At 38.9% G+C, this 20,374-nt stretch overlaps 1 long non-coding RNA gene across 1 annotated transcript in view; it reads right to left on the reverse strand.

Moving 5' to 3' along the window:
• The window catches only part of LOC134288324 (uncharacterized), a 267,911-nt gene that overhangs the window by 177,374 nt on the left and 70,163 nt on the right, over positions 1 to 20,374 (reverse strand). The window contains exon 2 of the long non-coding RNA XR_009997901.1: positions 10,880 to 10,922. This is a non-coding gene — a long non-coding RNA (uncharacterized LOC134288324). The remainder of the gene's footprint in view (positions 1 to 10,879; positions 10,923 to 20,374) is intronic.

The following is a 20,374-nucleotide window of genomic DNA, read 5'->3' on the forward strand; positions in this document are numbered from 1 at the left end:
CGCCGTGCGCGGTACCAGTGGGGCCGCCAACCAGTTCACACCGGATCGGATCTGCGAAAATTTTCTTCATTCTGGCTTCATCGGGCGTCCGTGTAGCACAAGCCAACTTCGGAATCAATAAAATTATGGAACGCGCTTGCAGAAATACTGCAAGTAAATCAAAACAGCCCTTGAAAGGGCTACGAAAATGTCCCACGGGAGTGAACCGAATAATTTCAGTATGTTTTGTCTAGCCGTGCGCGGTGGTCGTCGGCTGGCTGATGCTAGTCGTCATGGCAACACCGTGCGCGGTACCAGTGGGGCCGCCAGCCAGTTCACACCGGATCGGATCTCTGCTAAAATTTTCTTCATGGGGCGTCCGGGCAGCACAAGCCAACATCGTAATTAACATAATCATGAAACGCGTTTGCAGTAATACTGCAAGTAAATTAAAACAGCCATTGTAAAATGTCCCACGGGAGTGAACCAAATAATTTTCTCATGAGGAAAGCCCGGGACACAAAAGTGTCAATCACTATGAGCGCTGTGTGAAAATTGAACTGCGCTTTGTCGCAGCAATGAGAAATTCAATTCAAAATTTAATGTGCGAAAACTGTGCTAGTTGTTTGGCAATTGGAAAACATTTTCTTCAACTCAGATGATGTAATTTTCATTTTGATGAAATGTATTACTCAGTGTTGCCATATTTCAATGTATGTAAGTCTTCGCTAAATTCTTAGATGTTCTTTACAATTTTGCCGAAAAATTTGCATGATTTATAGAAATTATTTGTTAAACATTATAATTGTGCTGATCGATTTGCAAAAGTTCAATGAGATAATTATTATTTGAAATCATTTGGTGTGCATTGTGCAAACATCTGTACGGCATCACTTATTTTCACCCCTCTTTCATCTAACCAATCACGTGCGAGAGGGGAATTCGAACCTCTTTGCCGTACAGCCGTCTAGTATATAAGTTATTGTCTTCTTCTCATCTTCCATCATTCTTTCGTGACACCTCGAGGGGAACGCATCGGAGGACCGCTAGCCAGTTGCTCCGTTTGCTTCTCCCTTCAGTATGCTTTGGCTACACGCAAAAACGGCTACGCTCAAAAATGTGTTTGGCCTGCACATTTTTAGTAAACATCCATGCCGCACATGACTGTGTTGGAAACACACATTTTTTAAAAATTGCTCGTGCGCTCACATGAGCATGCATTTTGCAATAATTTCGACATGGCAACCTCACTGGGTTTATAAACCACCTTCAAATACCGAAAAATATTGATATTTTGCAAAAATGTGAGCGTACGAGCAATTTGAAAAAGTTGGAGGGGTTGTATACTAGACACGACCGCAAGTCTGACGTTGAATAACGTCCGTTTATGCATTAGTTTCGATTATTGAATGCTGTATTAACATTGATAAAGCCTGTGATGTGAAATTTTGGTTTGGTTTAGTTTGATTGAAGACGGCAATTGATAGTGGAGTTTATTATTTATCATTATTTTCGATCCGATTCATTCCTTATGAACTTTGCCGTTCAATTTGAATAGGTCGTAAATTTGCTGGGATTCCTATACAGATACGACTTATTCAAATCGAACGTCAGAACTATTTAAATCTGTGTACTAGCCCAGCACTAGGTTTTCTTGGTTCACCATTTATGGGCAGCCCAGGTACTGGTAGTCGTAACTAGTTTCTCTTTCAATAAACTATGTTGTTGCTCTCGAAATACAGTGAGTCAATTTGCAGAATAATTTCAGCGGGCCAACTGTAGTTTGCTAAACCTTTGAATTTCTTTGGATGCTAACACGTAATTATTTTGCGAAGAAAATTGATGCAGATTTCAAATCCTCTCGCACAATTTCTCTGCTTTTGCAGGTTTAAATATAGAAATTTAGAATGGACGCGACAAGACTTGTTCCGCGTAGTAGTTGGTTTTAAAATGTTTCCATAAACGAATTTGTCAAAACCATTTAAAAATCTTTACCTATAACAGAATTGTCTTCGTAACCGTTCATTTTATAAGAATTTAAACAGATGCAATCCAACAGATCATTCAAAAATGCAAATCATTAAGCTTTTGCTAATTGGTGGACTGAAATTACCAATATGTAATTATATAGAATTTCTAGATATCATACAGTTTTCTTCTAGATTGTGTGGCAAAAATGGGCAAAGAAATGTTTAATTTTTGCGAACACACCACAAATTGAAATTTGGCTGGGAAATATAAAGGATGGTACAACAATATAATATATTTCCGTCGTCTATGAAAATTATTCGATTCACTCTTGTGAGGAACATTTTTGAAGCCCCTAGAAAGGCTGTTTAATTTTATTTGTTGTACAATAATCGTTCAATTGTTGCATGAGGTGAAAATCTGTAGCTATGCCAACCAAATCCAGAACGGCATCGGTGGCGTGGATTCCGATGGGGGTTTTGCGATGGCGATGCTGCGCAAACTCGGGGCAAAAGAAAGCCCTCGTTGTTGCCGCGCACCAGTTTGAACTGGCTGATTGCTCCACTGGCGCCGCGTGCGTACAACGATACGAAGGAGAGCGTAACAGCCGACAACCACCGCTCTCGGCTTGCCAAAGCATACTGATGGAAAACGCAAACGGAGAAACTGACTAGCTCTCCTTCGATGCGATCCCCTCGAGGGATCAAGAAAGAATGATGGAAGATGAGAAGAAGCAGTTTGCTTTTATACGGCACAATCGCCTGGCTTCCCCTCTCGAACGTGATTGGTTAGATGTGAGGGGAGTAAAATTCACAATGCCATACAAATTTATCTGCATTAATTTATTATAGCGGAGTATTAAAATATGCTAAAATGATTATTATTAGCCATTGCCAAATCAGTAGGTAGGCTTAGGATTAACCAATATTATAATGTTTAGTAAGGAATGACAGTATATAGTACAAAAGTCATATATTTTCGACCAAAATTTCGAAATTTGGCAACGCTGGTTAACAGTCTTCATTTCGAGTAAACCTGCCATTTTTCAAAGTTGTAGAAATTTCAAACAGATTTATGATGCGCGCATAAGTTTAGGCTTTTGTTACCGAATCTTGAATTTAGAATAGATTCTACATCAAGTGGTTAAAATATTCCCAGTTGTTGCCATGCTCATCCGCTACCGCACTGGGAAAATGTGAATGAGCCACCGCCGCGGCTGCTTCTAGGTTGCTGGCGGTGCTCTCGAATTAGGTTTCAAAATGTTTGCAGGAATTCGAATCAACTCTTACGTGGAATTTAAAATTGTAGCCCTAATAATGGCTGTTTAATTTTGATCTGAGAATTTTGATTTCACAAAACCAAACCGCGTTACTGCCGTGTCGTCGGCGCCCATCCCCTTCCGAACTGGGGAAATGATAAATTATTCCACCACCGCCGCTGCTGCTCGGGCTCATTGTTCGTCTGCCACTCGTGTCGGCAAGACGTGTTAGATTTCGCTCGTTCCCTGGAAACTCCTACTCTCGCGCTGCTACAAGCAAACTCGCTAATCCCTGCCATGGGAAAAACCGCTCCACCTCGGGATGGAGTGATCCAAACCGGCGTCAAACGACGCCACCGCGGATTCGGTGGAACAAGCCAACAAAAAGCTGCTCAGCTCAAACAAATTCTCGACGTTGGCTCCGGAAGGAATCCCGAAGAAAGAGAAGCTCCCCCCTTTCTACGTGAAAGGAAACTCGGTCGATCTGGTGAAAGACCTGAATGGACTCATCACCAAAGGGCTCCAAGCAGAAATGCGTCTGCTAACGGACGGAGTTAAAATCTCGGTGCCATCCTCGGCGCACTACCGGACAGTGTCAGAATACCTGGAGGTGATGAAAGTGGAGTACTTCACCCACGACATCGCCTCGGAAAAACCCCTGAAAGTGGTCCTACGGGGCCTCCACGATATGGATCCATCGACTGTAATGGAGGAGCTGAAGGATGTCAACCTGCAACCGCTGCAGATCTTCAAAATGAGGCGCCACAACAAGGCGATCAAGCACCGGGACCAGCTCTACTTGGTACACCTAGCCAAGGGATCCACCAACCTCACGGAGCTCAGGAACATCAGGACGCTGTTCAACCTCACCATCGAATGGGACCGATACAATCCCGTTCACAGGGAGGTTACCCAATGTGGCAACTGCCTCAAGTTCGGCCACGGATCCAAGCACTGCCACATGAGGAGCCGATGCTCCAAGTGCGGCAAAAATCACCCGACAGCCACCTGCGAAGCTGAAGCCACCGCCGCCTGCCTGAATTGTGGGCAAGATCATTCAACCACCAGCCGTACTTGCCCCAAGCGCGGCGAGTTCGTCGAGTTCCGGAAATCCGTGGCTCAACGCAACAAACCCAAGTCAAGGAAAGAAGCGAACATCCCGATCGACAATTTCCCCGAACTGCATCCGCTGCCTCCTCAAGCACAACGAAGAGCTCCTCCGGTTACCACCCCCCCACCTGGATTCCGCACCTACGCGGAAGCGGCGAGCGCCCCACCAAACGACGCTCCTTACTCCATGGATCAATTGGCATTCCTCTTCAGCGAACTGGACAAGCAAACGCGAGCCTGTCAAACCAACGATCAACAAGTCGCAGTGATGATGCGGTTCTACTACCAACATCGTAGCATTCTCTCTTCGGCTGCTTAACTTCAACGCCTCCTCGGTGGCGAACAAACAGGTGGAAATCATCGAATTTCTCCGCATCCACGAAATAGACGTTGCTCTGATAACAGAGTCTCACCTCAAGCCAAACAAAAGCTTTAGCCTGCCAGATCCGGCTGGACCGCATCAATGCAAGCAAAGGGGGTGTTGCCATAGCAGTCCGACGAACCCTGCAATTCCGGATGCTTCCGGATTTCCGACTCAACATCATCGAAGCAGTAGGGATCGAACTGGAATCCCCCGACGGGCCAATCACCGTGATCGCTGCATATTGTCCCAAGCAGTGTAACGTTTCTGATGGAAACTCTACCCAACTCAAAAATGACATCCAAATCCTAACTCGGAGATCCGGAAAATTTGTACTCGCTGGCGACCTCAACGCTCGCCATTCAATCTGGGGTAACACCCGGAATAACAAAAATGGAAACGTCCTAGCTACTGATGCCCAATCAGGGCATTACACTATCATGCATCCAGATTCGCCCACGTTTTTTTCCCCAGCCGGGGTCGGATCAACGTTGGACATCGTTCTCACCAACATTCCCGACAACGTGACTACACCTCAAGCCCTCACCGAAATGTCATCCGACCACCTCCCGGTGACATTCGACCTGAACTCTTCAATCAACCATCGTGAGCTGCGTCGAAGAAAGAACTACCATCGCGCCAACTGGCCGCGATTCCAACAACTAGTCGAAGAACGCGTGGACAGGCATCAGCGTCTCGACACCACCGAAGACATCGATGAAGCTCTGCAGTTGCTGACCAGCGCGATCAACGAAGCCGAGGACAGGTACGTTCCAACAATGACGATATCATGTGAGTTTTTGCAACTTGATAGCCTCACTAAAAGAGTTATTACATTAAGAAACCACATAAGAAGACAATACCAACGAACTCAGAACATTTCAAGAAAAGTTCTTTACAAAAAGTTGAATAGAATAATAGCCTCACGCGTTCAAAAACTTAGGAATAACAAATTTAGCAATGACATTAAAAAATTACAAAATTATTCGAAGCCCTTCTGGCGGTTAACCAAAGTGTTAAAAACAAAACCAAAGCCCATTCCTCCCCTGATTGAGGGTGGGCTTAAACATATAACACCTAGCGAGAAAGCAAACTCGTTATCCGGCCACTTCATGGCTTCTCATAGTCTAGGGCAGGGAATAGCTAGTCCGATGGAAGCCTCTGTAAGCGAAAGTGTGACTTCGGTTACCAACACCCCTAATGTTCTCCCTGAGGACAAAAGAGTTTCAACGGAAGAGCTGAAGATCGCCATTAAGCTCTCCCGTAACATGAAAGCTCCGGGCTTCGATGGACTATTCAACATAGCCTTGAAGCACCTGGGTCCCAATGCACACTCCCTCATCGTGGAGATCTTCAATCGCTGTCTGGAGCTCAGCTACTTTCCCAGCACGTGGAAACTGTCGAAAGTGGTACCCATCCACAAACCGGGTAAGGATCCAACAATTCCTTCCAGCTACCGCCCAATAAGCTTGCTCTCATCCTTGAGCAAGCTCTTTGAAAAGTGTATCTACGGCCGACTCCTAGAACACTCAAACGACAACAACATCTTCCTGGACGAACAGTTCGGATTTCGACGTGGGCACTCGACGGTCCACCAACTTCAACGAGTGGCCAACCTAGTTAGGCGGAACAAGGAGCTCTCGAAGACGACGGTGATGGCCCTTCTAGATATAGAAAAGGCCTTCGATAATGTGTGGCATGATGGCCTCACCCATAAGCTACATCAGTACAACTTTCCAATCTATCTGGTTAAGATAGTTGCTAACTACCTTAGCGACCGTACGTCGCAGGTGAGCATTGGTAGCTCACTCTCGCTACCTTACGCGGTGAATGCAGGCGTGCCCCAGGGCAGCATCCTTGGGCCCATCCTGTATAACTTATATACGTCGGACATCCCGGCGCTCCCGAACAACGGCACCCTCTCACTATTCGCAGACGACTCCGCGATTAGCTACGAGGGGAGAGTCATCAGAACGCTAGTGTCCAAGCTCCAGAAGGGCATCGACGATTACACCTCCTACCTAACGACCTGGAAAATCTGCGTTAACGGAGCAAAAACGCAAACTATTGCGTTCCCACATAGCAAAAGCGAACGTTTAAAACCTGCGACAAACATAAAAGTTCAGGGTGCAGAAATCGAATGGTCCCCTGAAGTAGGCTACTTAGGGCTAATCCTAGATAGCAAACTCCTGTTCCGCCGGCACATTGACGACAGAGTGGAAAAAAGCACAATACTGCTCAAAAGGCTCTACCCGATAATCAACAGGAGATCCAAAGCCTCAACAGTGAACAAACTAGCGGTCTACAAGATGATAGTGTCCCCGATGATCGAGTACGCTGCTCCTGTCTGGCGGGGGTGTGCAAAGACCCATCTGCAAAAACTGCAAGTAGTCCAGAACAAGTTTTTAAGGATGATCCTTAATAGTCCACCTCGTACCCGAACAACAGAGCTCCATCGGCTAGCTAACATAGAAACTATCGTAGAAAGAACAAATTTTCAAGCAGCCAAGATCCAAGCCAGAGCAGTTGCCTCAGAATCTGAAACAATCAGGAACATATACACCTAGAATAACAAATGTATTTGGATGTAGTAGAGATAAGTAGTTGTAAGTTTTAGGATAAGGTAATGATTTGATTCTTTTGCTAAACGAAACGAAAAGTTTAAAATGTAAATTTGCTGAAATGCTAAAAACGAAGAAGAAAAGCCAAAATGTAACAAAGATGAAAAACTGTTAAGGTTGAACCACTTGCAATGTTTATACTATGTTTGTACTAACAAGAAGATGAATAAAGAATATTTGAATGAATGAATGAACGCTGCTGCTCGGTTGTCGTCGGTGCGTCCGTCCGTCTACCGCGGTCGACAGCGCGAGAATGTGCTGTGAGAAGAGAATGCTGAGCGAAAATGCAAACCGAGCTGTGCTCCAGCTCCTCCGTCTCTGATCCGGTAAACGAGCTGCCGCGCGCGATGAGGCACCGACCACCGCGCTCGGCTTGCCAAAGAACACTAAATGAAAACGCAAACGGAGCAAACTGCACAGCTCTCTGCCGATGCGTTCCCCACGAGGTGTTGATGAAGAATGAAGGAAGAGGGGAAGAAGAAATAGCTTTTATACTGCCAGGCGCTCGACGGAAAAGTGCAAAACTGTGCTCGAACGTGATTGGCTGGATAAAACATGGGTTCACTTTTCTCAAATTTTCAATAGTTTACTATTGAAAATCAATATTTACCTAGCATGGATTCGATGCGTAAATAAATTTCTGATAGATTCATGCAAAAAGATTGAAAATCCATCAAGAATTGACAAAGTTATTAGCGGTCAAAACCTAACCACTTTTCGTTACATGCTCAAATTTTCTGTTTTCTGAATTGTACCCCCATATCTTGCCGAACGACGTTATTCAACGTCAAAAATGTGTGTTTCCAACACAGTCCCTGTGCGGCATGGGCGCTACTCAAAAATGAGAGCTTTTATTTTAGAGAGTAGCCGAGCGTGGTGGTCGTCGGCTGCTGCCACTTGCCAGTCGTCGTCGCATCGCCGTGCGCGGTACCAGTGGGGGCGCCACTCCAACCAGTTCACACCGGATCAGCTCTGCGAAAATTTTCTTCATTCTGGCTTCATCGGGCGTCCGGGCAGCACAAGCCAACATCGGAATTAACAAAGTTATTGAATGCGCCTGCAGTAATATTACAAGTAAATTTAAACAGCCCTTTTAAGGGCTATGAAAATGTCCCTCAGGAGTGAAAGAATAATTTTCTTAGGAGGAAATCCCGGGACACAAGTGTAAATAACTATAAGAGCTGTGTGAAAATTAAATAGCGCTCCGTCGCAACCATGAGACATTCAATTCAAATTTGTGAAAACAGTGCTAGTTGATTGGCAATTTGGAAAACATTTTCTTCTTCTCAGATGATGAAGAAAATTTCATTTTGATGAAATGTATTATTCAGTGTTGCCATATTTCAATGTGTATCAGTCTTCGCAAAATTAGTAAATCTTTACAATTTTGCCGAAAAATTTGCATGATTTATCGAAATTATTTGTTAAGAAAGTGTCGAAACCACCGAGAATTTAAAATTAACTACATCAAAAGCACGGCGCGGAAATTTAACCTTGTTTTGTCGCATAGGAGCTCAATTTTCTGTAAAATTGGTTCGAACAGTTATTTAGAGGGTCAACAATTTTCTGAAAGAGGTTAGGGTGAATTTTCCTAGAAAGTTGCTACCGCCAAGAATTTGAAACCAACTACATCAAAAGCACTCTGTGGAAATCAAACCGCATCTTGGCGCAGAAAAGGCAACATTTCTCTAGTGCGCCGAACTATTCCATTTCTTTTCATCATAACAAGTGTTTGAAAATTGAGACTATCAAACCAATTATTCTTACAACGCCTATCATCGTCGCTGTTCTGCCATTTGCTACCAGAACAACGAAATTATTGAACATACGTGCAATATTTTGAACAAATTCTGGTTCAAACAGCCCTTTTGAGGGCTTCATCAGTAGTTTTCAGAAAGAGTAAACGGCACTAACGGCAGATTTTCTGACAAAGTGACGCTGGTCACATAAGTGTCAAAACCGCCGAATTTTGAAATCTACTCCCAAACTAAATGCAAAAGCTTATCTTATCACCTGGCCGTGTCACCGAATCTGGCGAGTACGCTTCCTTTTTGCATGTACAGTGTACCGTTGTAAAGGAATTTCTTCAGGCGTTGCTTATGTTTCAAACTTTGTTATAATTATTTCCAACACAAATCCACCAGAATCTTGCAGAATTTACCTTGTTAAAATTAACAATTTTCAAAACTATTAGCCACTACAAATTGTCATATTGATCCAAAGAAATTGCATAGTAGTCAATTGTCGTTCATAACAAACTGCTTTACGTAGTTTACGTCATGCGGTTGTGTCTTGCACACACCCCTCTGATTTTTTTTGACTCTCATTCCTATAACTGGCTTTAACTTGAAAATGGTCGAACTTATCGCCAATTTTTTAACCCTTATTCGAAAGATTATTGAATTTTCTATCATATGGCATCTTTGAATCGATTGGTTTAGTTAATTAACTAAGATTTCTAGAGCTGAATAGCTAAAAACAGTGTGTTTTAATTTGTTTTTGTCACTTATCTTTGAAACATGCGTAATAAATTCAAATTCTTTCTTTGGCAAAGTTGTGGCCCCTGCTCAACTCTACAATTCGTTCTTTGACACCAAACTTCTAGCTCTTATCGTTTTCTTGCAATTTTGATTTAAATGTGCGGCACAGTGAGCAAAAACGTGCTTACCTTGACAGTTGCAAATTTTTGACCTGAAATGCGATGTTTAAATCAAAATTGCAAGAAAACGATAAGAGATAGACGTTTGATGTCAAAGAACGAATTGTAGAGTAGAACAGGAGCCACAACTTTGCCAAAGAAAGAATTTGAATTTATTACGCATGTTTCAAAGATAATTGTCAAAAACAAATTAAAACACGCTTTTTTGAGCTAGTTTGCTCTAGAAAACTTACTTATTTAAATAAACCAATCGATTCAAAGATGCCATTTGATAGAAATTTCAATAATCTTTCGAATAAGGGCAAACAAACTGCGATAAGTTTGACCATTTTCAAGTTATAGCCAGTTAAGGCAATGAGAGTCAAAAACATGGAAAGCTCAATAACTACGTAACGGTTGAGATTTGACCATATGCGTAGAACAATTTTTTTCACCATTTATGGTCCTCTATCAGCCTTTAAAAAGCTTGCACTCAGGAACCTAACACCCTGTATAAACAATTAATAGTTGTAATACCTAAATGTCATAAAAAGCAAATATTTGATTTTATTAGTTTTTAAATACATATAATCGCTTCCAGATCTGAAAAAAAAATCCTTTATCATAATTTTTAATTTGATTCCTTTTATAAAATTCATAACTAGTTCAAAGTTGCGGTTTGGTGCTATGACCGTACAACTAGTTTTCTACGGGATCAGATACCAGTTCTCTAGCAGCTGGACGAAAAACATGAAACTGCAGTAGTTTGTGCTTATAACGGCAAGGTTGTGAACGCTTTCAATGCCTTTCCCTTTCTGCTTATGATTTCACTGCTACAACAACGACGCTAAACTAATTAGTACTTATATGCTATAATGTTTGCACAGCAAGCCCGCATCAAGGGCATGGCATTACGACAATTAACGTAGTAGCACTTTACTTACCTTGGCAAATCACTTTCAGTTGTTCACCCCATTTTTCGAAGATCTGAAAGAAAAAAGAATGAAGATTTATTAATTTCATTCGCAGACAAGTAATTTTGTACCAGACACCTAGACTCTTTAGAAATCCCCCGTTGTTTGATGTTTTTCCAAACTTGTTTGCTCGGTAGAACAACTTTTATATTAGTTTTAGCTTGTGTAATCAATTCGTTTGCTTTATTTCTTAGTCTTTATTAGGCGCTTCTCTCAGTTTCTGACTTGCATCTTTTCCAGTTATTATATGCTAAATTTCTATTGATTACACTAGTTTAAAGCATTTTTGAACTCGGTAAGCTGATGATTAATTTAAGTGTGGAATCATGCCCTGAGTTCGAAAACGTGAAGGAAAAAATACAGTAGAGTGGATTTTTTTTTCGACTTTCCATACAAGGCTGTCGATTTAAAATCGATTGTAGTTCTATTTTTAATCAAAGTTGCTTCCTTCATACATCTCTATTTCCGTAACCAATGCTGCGAATAAGCTGGAATTTTTACTGTAACTGGCCAACATCTAAGGTTTCAAATGTACGTTGAGAAATAATTTTTATTAGGCTAACACAAATTTCGATTTTCTCTTATGTTACACAACACCACCCCCCCCCCCGAATTTTTTTGTTGCAATTCGACCTTTTGAGGAGGGATACAAATAAATTATTTTTTAAGAAATAGGACAGATCGGTGAAGTACTATATTTGTGGTAATGAGCTGAATTTTAGTATGGTGAGAAGGTCAATTCTCCGTTTTTTGCAATGAAATGGTGCAAAAAGCGTTGATATTATGATTCCTTGCCTAATGAGCAAAACTTTGGGCAACAGTGTTGTTGTTTTCTCCATTTCTTGCAACATAAACAACATAGTTATCCAAAGTTTTGCTCAAACAGCATCAAATTAGGCAAGAAATCATAATACCCACGCTTTTTGCACCATTTCATTGCAGAAACGGAGAATTGACCTTCTCACCATACAAAAAATCAGCTCATTACTACAAATATATGTAGTATGTACTACATCGAACGTGCTCTATCAAAAAAAAAAAAATAAAGTGAAATGAAAGTCGTCGAAAAATTTTATTTGAGAAAAAAGTTTGACGATTTTGCCTAATTGTTTGGGTATTTTTTCATTAAATACATTTATTATTTATCATCTCGCCTTTGACGAGTCAACGAGCAAAGTGACAAAAGAAGAAAATGAGATTTCTTCCGGTCTTACTAAAAAAAAAAACAAATCTTTATATTTTTTTTGGAAATTTTGCTCAAATTTAAGTAGAATGGCCTATATAATCACCAATATTTCGAATCCCACTTTATGCAAAAATTATGTTCTGATGATCAAAACATATTGTATTCAGCTCAGAGCATTCAGCATAATTTTTTGCTGAATTTTACATGAATAGTTTTTTCTGTGTGGTTTCTCCATCACTCATATTTCTAATAACTTGTTAATTTCTCTCACATATTGTTTCTATGAGTCGGTTAGAAGTTAGAAATCTGACGACGTTGAAGAGAACTTGAAATGTTCATCACCTGGACCAAAACTAAAATATTTCGCTGATTCTATCGATTGGTTTATAGTTCACTCTGGTTGGATGCAAAATAATGTTTTGCTCTGCCAAACAGAAATTTTGAATTTACTCCACGAAGAGCTGTCAGAATTACTGGAGTTTTACATGGAAGGAAGATCATCATTTTCTTCACCCAATGGTTAAGAAAACTCAATTTTTCAAAAAATGGTCTTTGGTTCGGTTTAGCGGACCTGGTGTGGTGGTTAGAACACAAGACTATCACGCCGAGGACCTGGGATCGAATCCCACTCCCGACATACTCACAAAATGTGGGTTCTTCCTTCGGAAGGGGAGTAAAGCGTGGGTCCCGAGATGAACTAGCCTAGGGTTGAAAATCTCGTTAATACAGACAAAAAAAAAAAGAACCCCGACCAATTAGGGGTAGGCGGGGCAGAATGGATACCCTCAATATATTCAAATATGCAAACTCTTTTGCACTTTTAATGAATGGAGATTATAGCCCATTTATCTAAAACGTAGATTCAGCAAAGAAACATTCAATTAATTAATTGCAGGTCGATTGAATACTAATATTTCTAACACATGCAATTAGTTTTGCTGTTTTTACATGCTTTATATGTTAATATTGTCTTCTTTTTCATATCAAAAATCTAGTTTAAAGATATTGTCTCCTACCGGGGCAAAATGGACACTCATCTATGTGAGAGAAACGGCGAGGGAAAAATATAACCTAAATCACAAACCAACATTCATCGAGTTCAGTATATTTTTGGTTAAAAGTTCATTATAGTAGACATAGGGTGAAACAAATTGGTCAAAAAACGACAACAGCGGAAAATAGTTGTTCAAGGCACAGCTGTACATGATGACAAAAACAAAGCTTTATCCAAAACAGTCTGAATTTGAATTAACTGAATAAACATGAGCTACTTTGGCGTTTTAATCATCCATAGTAGTTGTTTTGTAATGAAGTAACTTTATAGGTGTAAATAATGATCGAAATTCTTAAGTCTCATGGTGTCCATTCTTCCCCGTATGTTTCAAGACGGTCATGAAATAGTAACATTTTTTAAAACATTTTTTTGAAGTGGATGAATCATGTTTCTTTTGCTTACTCTCGTGTGCAATAGCTGCAAAATAGACTTAAAAAGGAAACATGTATCAAAAAATAAACTTTTATGACATCTTGCCAGATAAAGTTGGCATAAACCTTAGGGTGTCCATACTGCCCCGCCTTCCCCTACTAACGCTCTGCTTTCTATTTATACAAAAAGATTGAAAATTCGATGACTGCAACGCAAAATATTTGATTTTTAGTAAATTCCATATTTTTATAAACTGTAGAGCTTGATTTTCAGGAAAAAACCAAAAACTGTTCTACATCTACTTGATATTTTTTGAAGCACGATCTTGATATTAGAACAAAATTATGCACCAAAAATTTTAGTCGTTGATAAAAGTTCATGACTTTAGTTTTTTTTTTTTGTAAACTAGTGTAATTTAGAAAAGGTTTTCAAAATATTAGTAATTGTTTTCCGAAGTAGAAAAATTTAAATTGTCGTCTTAAGGACAAGTTATACCGTTTGGAATGTACATTCCAGCTCCAGTTAGCCTAGTGGTTAAGGCTATGGATCGCCAATCCGGAAACGGCGGGTTCGATTCCCGTTCCAGTCGGGAAAATTTTATCGACTCCCTGGGCATAGTGTATCATTGTTCTTGCCTCACAATATACGAATTCATGCAATGGCAGGCAAAGAAAGCCCTTCAATTAACAACTGTGGAAATGCTCAAAGAACACTAAGTTGAAGCGAGGCAGGCCAAGTCCCAGTTGGGACGTCGAGCCATAAAAAAGAAGAAGAAGAAGAAGAATGTAAGTACATTTCCAAATGGAAGGAAAGGCATCGAAATAACCATAGGTTTGCGTCTATTAACCAAGATTGGTTGCGAACTCAATTCAATATTGATGAGTTCGTAAAAGTGGAAGAAAATGTTGCGTCAAGTTCCACATCATCTTCAAAACGCGGCTGATCCGCTAAGCCTTTCCTGCAATTATGCGAGAGGAGTAAGCGCCACATAATTGACGGTGAAATGTTAAATCCAAGTACGGATAAAATAGAGAAAGCATTATTGCTTACTAGAAGGACGTAGTTAAAGTAATCGGACATCTTCTCAAAAATCAGTGTCCCTTTTCAGATATACCGTCAAGGCACCATTCACCGTGGATCTAAGAGGATTCGGGGCAAATAAGGGCTGTCATTTGACACCAGTCTTATAAACATTGTTGGTGCCGCTTTTAATTGCCTTCATTATAGGTTAAAATTGAAGCAATATCCACAGAAGTAGAAAAATTTTCACAAAATTTGGTGATATAGTACAATTAGTAAAGGGTAGTAGGGTCGCCTAATTCCGTGGTAGGTCACCATTCACCGTGGTAGTAGGGACCCATTCACCGTGTATTAGAAATTTTATTCTACTTTGTTTAAAAATGATCAAAACAACCCAGCCAAGGGAATTTTCTTCGTGTAAATTCATTTCAAGTAATAACTTGCAAGATTTTATTAGAAAAACGAATGTTCAAATTTTCGATTTTTTCTAGATATATGGGAAAATATGGGGCACGGTGAATGGAGACCATTGATTTTTAGGATACCCATTTACCGTGCCTTTTTGTTTCAATTAAAAAGTACGAGTAATCGTACTTTCTTGTTAAACTTACTTCGGTAATGCAAAATACATACCTGATATGTGAATCTAATTGCTTCTTGGTGGAATAAAAACGTTACTACATTTAGTTTATCGCGTTAGCGCAGTTTTCCCGCTTCATGTAAACACACTTTAGTGTCAAAATGATACTTTTAAATGTTTCTAATGATCGTTTTGACATGGTTACAATACATTAGTGTTGTATTGGTGAAATTGAAGGGAAATTGTCATATCATTCAATCATAATATGGAAATAATGAAAAAATATTCGAAGGCACACGGTGAATGGAGCCCCCACGGTGAATGGCGCCTTGACGGTATGTACACAAATGAAAGATGTTCATATAAGGTACCCCGGGGCAAGTGGGGCCTAAAAAAATGCTAGTATAGTTTTGTCAAGCCAAAAACTTTCAATCATAAATAATTTTATAATTTCAATGGTTCTAAAAGACATTGTTGGTATATTTCTTCTTATTAATGGGCATTAAAACTGTTTCAAAATTTTTACATTCTGTATATTATGCATATAATGGAAAGTGGAGTAGATCTTCATTTACTCCGTATCATGGGGCAAGTGGGACACATTTGGAATGTTTATACAAATGGCTATATATGGTTGCTGCTTATATGTAAGGTAGCATAAATTATAAATATCTTATGCGAATATCTATGTTCAGCGATTCACGTTAGAAGAGTTTTGTGATATCGTGCATAAATTACGTAACACATATAATGATAAATCACTGTGAAAGAAATGATTTAACTCTAGCAGCTCGCGCAAAACAAATTGATTTTTTTTTTTCATAAAAAAAGCGCCACAAAGTTAAATGCCGAAAGATTTCCAAACTTGCTTATCACATTACGTAGTTGATGAAGCTTGCCAAAAGATTTTTCAAGCTTTACAGATGTTATGTTCCCCTTACATTATTTAACGATCATTAAATAAATATTTTTAAATCGTGAACTTTGCATAAGTCGTTTTCCAATTTTTCATTCTTCATGGCTGATTCCTTAACACTCAGAAAAACTCATTATGCAGCGAAAAACGAAAAAAGAATATAATCTGCTTGGATGAAAAAATAATAGATGTTTTCGAAAAAAAATGTACTACCCAAGAATAAGCTATATCATCAGAATACAAATAATTAAGTATAATTAAACGATTCATTACTTAAGGCGCCGATTTTACCTTCACTTTTGTGTAAATTTCAACTTAGGCTGAAGAAAGCGAGATCAAACTATGAAAATGTGTTTGTAAACTCTCATAGGTCTCACTTGCCCCAGATGCTGGAATGCACTGGGGCAAGTGAGAGCAGTTATCTAAAGGTAACAAGTGAAAATAAATTACAGCTTTTTCGCTTAAAATAATTTGCAAGCACTCCAAATGTTATCCTAAAACCGAAAAAGTTTTACTTTATTTGTTATTCTATTTTAAAACGACGAATGTAGTGGGGTACGCTAATCTCACTTAGTGAATTGATAATGACACATGAAAAACAATAACATATATGGTCTGTTTATGGTGAGAACAATAACAATTTTTGGATTCAAATTATCCGTCTATGTGATACCTATGTTTTCCATGAGGAATGTTTGCCTTGAAAATGAAAAATAAAAAAATATAGGTGTAGGTCTCACTTGCCCCGGATTCTCCCTTGCCCCGGGGTACCTTACTTAAAATGCCCGAAGAAGCATTTGGATTTTTAATTGAAACTGGCCTAAAGTAAAAATAAGTGTGAAGTGATTCACTTTGACACTCCTTCGCGATATCCACCATACGATGTAATTAAAGATGCAAAAAAGTATGTGCCTCTTCTGATGATTCAATTAACCAAACAACATTGAAAATAAAAGTTAAATTGCAGGCTCTTGTAGATCATATAGTAAAAATAATTGTCAAAGTTATTGAAAATGATATGTAGACCCGATTTTGTCAGCCCCATTTCGGAACACATTTTTTGCTCTCCTCAAAAACTTGAACAGTTTTTCAAACTTTTTATTCCTTTATGTTCTGCGTCTCAGCTGTAGTTTGATGATAAATATTAATAAATTGCTTAAAATGTAATAATGAAATAAAATGAAATAAAATGTGATAATGAGAGCAAAATGTTTGTCGCAAAATGGGACTGACAAAATCAGGTCCTTTGTATCTAGATTCTAATGCTTTGGATTTTGTAGATTTGATTTTATTAAACTGCTGGGGAATACTCAATATAATCAAGCGTTTTTTTTTTTCCTGTTGGGTACATTTCCACTGCGACCAGTTTTTTGATCTATTGTGGACGGCCCCGTTTTAATGTATTTGCCCATATCAGTGTGTCATATCACTATGAGTTTGAGTGATTTCCACTTGCTGACGGTAGGCATTATCCCAGTGCGGTATAACAGATCGAATGAAATGTATTACCTTGCTAGGAGAAGTCATCCATACATCTGATGGTTTTATAAAACCTTTATCGAAAAATGTGCATCTTTGTTGGAAAAGTGCTTCACAGGTACATAACAAATGTTCAGAATCCTCCTTGTCCCTATTACAAAAACGACAGGTATCATCTTCGAGTATACATAGTTGTTTCAAATGGTATTTACTTGCACAGTGCCCTGTTATAAGGCCACAAAAAGTATTCAAGTCTTTTTTTGACAGGCTGAGAAGTTTTTGAGTTATAATTTTGTTAGGTACTATAAATCGTTTCGATTGTCGTGCTGTTGTCGTTTTTTGCCAGGTATCGTCAATCATCTTCTTTTCCCAGTTCTTTAATTCCATCTTGAAGGTACATTCTGCGGCCCCACAAAATGGTTCTGGACCTAGGAAAGATGTTGATGACCCAAGTCTTGCTAAACAGTCTGCTTTTTCATTACCTTCAATTCCACAGTGCCCAGGTACCCAGAAAAGGTTTACTGAACATTTTTTAGATACCTTCTGTAGTAATTGAATGCATTCCCAAACTAATTTAGAAGTACACGTAAAAGATTTTAACGCTTTTAATGCAGCTTGACTATCACAAAAGATACAAATGTTTGCATTTCTATAGTTACGTTTTAAACAAATATAGGCACATTCAATAATCGCCTGTATTTCTGCTTGAAATACAGTTGGCCATCTGCCCATAGATATTGATAAACTAATTCCAGGGCCACTGACACCAGCTCCAACATTGTCACCCATTTTGGAGCCATCTGTAAAGAAACTTACTGAACCTGAACGAATATTAGGCCCCCCTGATTCCCATTCAACACGATTCGGAAAAGTCACATCGAATAGTCGTTCAAAGTTATACTGCCTCTCCATCCAGTCTTCATGTGTAACTAGAGTATTGATTTTAAAACTTTTCAAGCGTTAGCAGAGGGTGTGTGGATGATCAGACGATTTTTCATCCACATGAAGTCAATATTTCAATTATTCAATTATTTTTGCTAACAGATGGATCCAAAATATTTTGGCTTAACCCGATGCCGCAAAACAGATTCTGCAGAACAATAATGTTACAGTTTATTAAAGAAAGTAAAGAAATTATTGTCAATACTATAAATGGAATAGAGAGAGAGATTTGTGAATTAACTCCAGAAAAAATGGATCTTCCAAATGACAATACTTATTGATTTTGACTTTATGTTGAGTGTGATTGATTGAAAAGTGCTAACATATATTACAGGGACATCATCGATGATGACTTAGCCGATCTGTGCAGCAACACTCAATAAAATGTCAAGCAAAGATAAATTCAATGAAGGTTTTAATTCTAATAAGGATACATTAATATATGGAATTCCGCCTCAATATGCTTGGTTAAGATTTTTCGATGTTCATTACATATTGCATCATAAAAATGGGAAGTTACAAAATTGTTCAAAGAACAGTATGCAGAGAGAAAAAACCTTATCAGAACAAGACTCTATAAAATTTCGGTGCTCGGGAGGAGCAGGAACTAGTACCACTGGAAATGTGTATAGAAAAACATTCTCCAATCCCAAACTTTTAAGTGATTCATTGGATATTGATGAGGAACTAATTGCTAGATTCCAGAATATTTTGATAGCCATCAATTGACAGGAACCAATTAACACTGATTAGTTATAACTATAGTTATATTTACAGATGCATATGGCAAAAGTACCTATCAACTGTATCTTAGTTTGTATAGTTGGTATAAAATTCCTGCAACAGTTCATAAAGTACTAGCTCATGCTGGTGAATTAATTATTCACTTTCCTGCACCTTTTCAGGCTCACTGGCTGACGAAGCAGCAGAGAGTCAGCATACCCGATCATAAATAAATAACAAAATTAAAACCATTTGAATTTTTATTTCAAACATAATTTCATTACAGAATGTGTTACAATTTTTGCCGGTTAGGTATAGAAAAAAATAACAATAATTGGCCTATCCATATCACAATTATAACAGGTCTTGATACAATTATAACAAGCTTATAACAAAGTAAGATATAAAAAATCAAGAAAGGAAAATCATAGTATATCACATGTTGTTATAAAGCAGATATAAATATTGGGTAAAAATTAAATCATTTTTAAGTAATTCATTATGAGAGTGAAATTTTATTTTAAGTAAAAAGTTACTGGCATCAAAAAACTTCTCCACATAGTATACATAAACCCCAAGGATTCGAACCTAGGACGCCTAGAGCTTGGAACAGGGCGATATAAGCTGAAATGGTTCTTCGTATTGCTAGCCCCTCTATGAATAGACTTGCTGATCGAACACACGATAAAGGGAAAGTAACGACAACCCATTTGGCTCCTCAGCTTCAATATCTTGCGCGCTTGTTATGCACTACAGCCAGCGTGCACGACTTCGGAGCTGGGAAGCCAAGTCGCTGTAGTTACACGCATGCAATTGGTCACAATTATTCTTCGTATCTTCAACTAAGTTGTACATAGAGCTCATGGCTTTCAAATACAGGGGGTGGCCAAAATGCTTGGGATTGGCAACTTTTTTTCTCTCATAAAAAGTTCAACATGCTGTAACTTTTCATAGAGTGCTTCAAAAATTCTAAAATTTTGACTGTTTTGCGGTCATAACTTCATTCTATCATAACTTTTTTCTACGTTTGAAAAGTACCTCTGTTTTAAAAATTATTCAAGAATTAATATATTGTTGATAAACGTTAAAAATTTCATTAAATTCGGTTCACTGGGCTCCGAGGTATGACAGCAGAAAAATTAGTTGTCTAAAAAATAGTGTTTTACGAGAACGGTTCTAGCTTCGCGAAAGAT

This window comes from Aedes albopictus, chromosome 2 (assembly GCF_035046485.1).
Source record: "Aedes albopictus strain Foshan chromosome 2, AalbF5, whole genome shotgun sequence".
Classification (NCBI taxonomy): domain Eukaryota; kingdom Metazoa; phylum Arthropoda; class Insecta; order Diptera; family Culicidae; genus Aedes; species Aedes albopictus.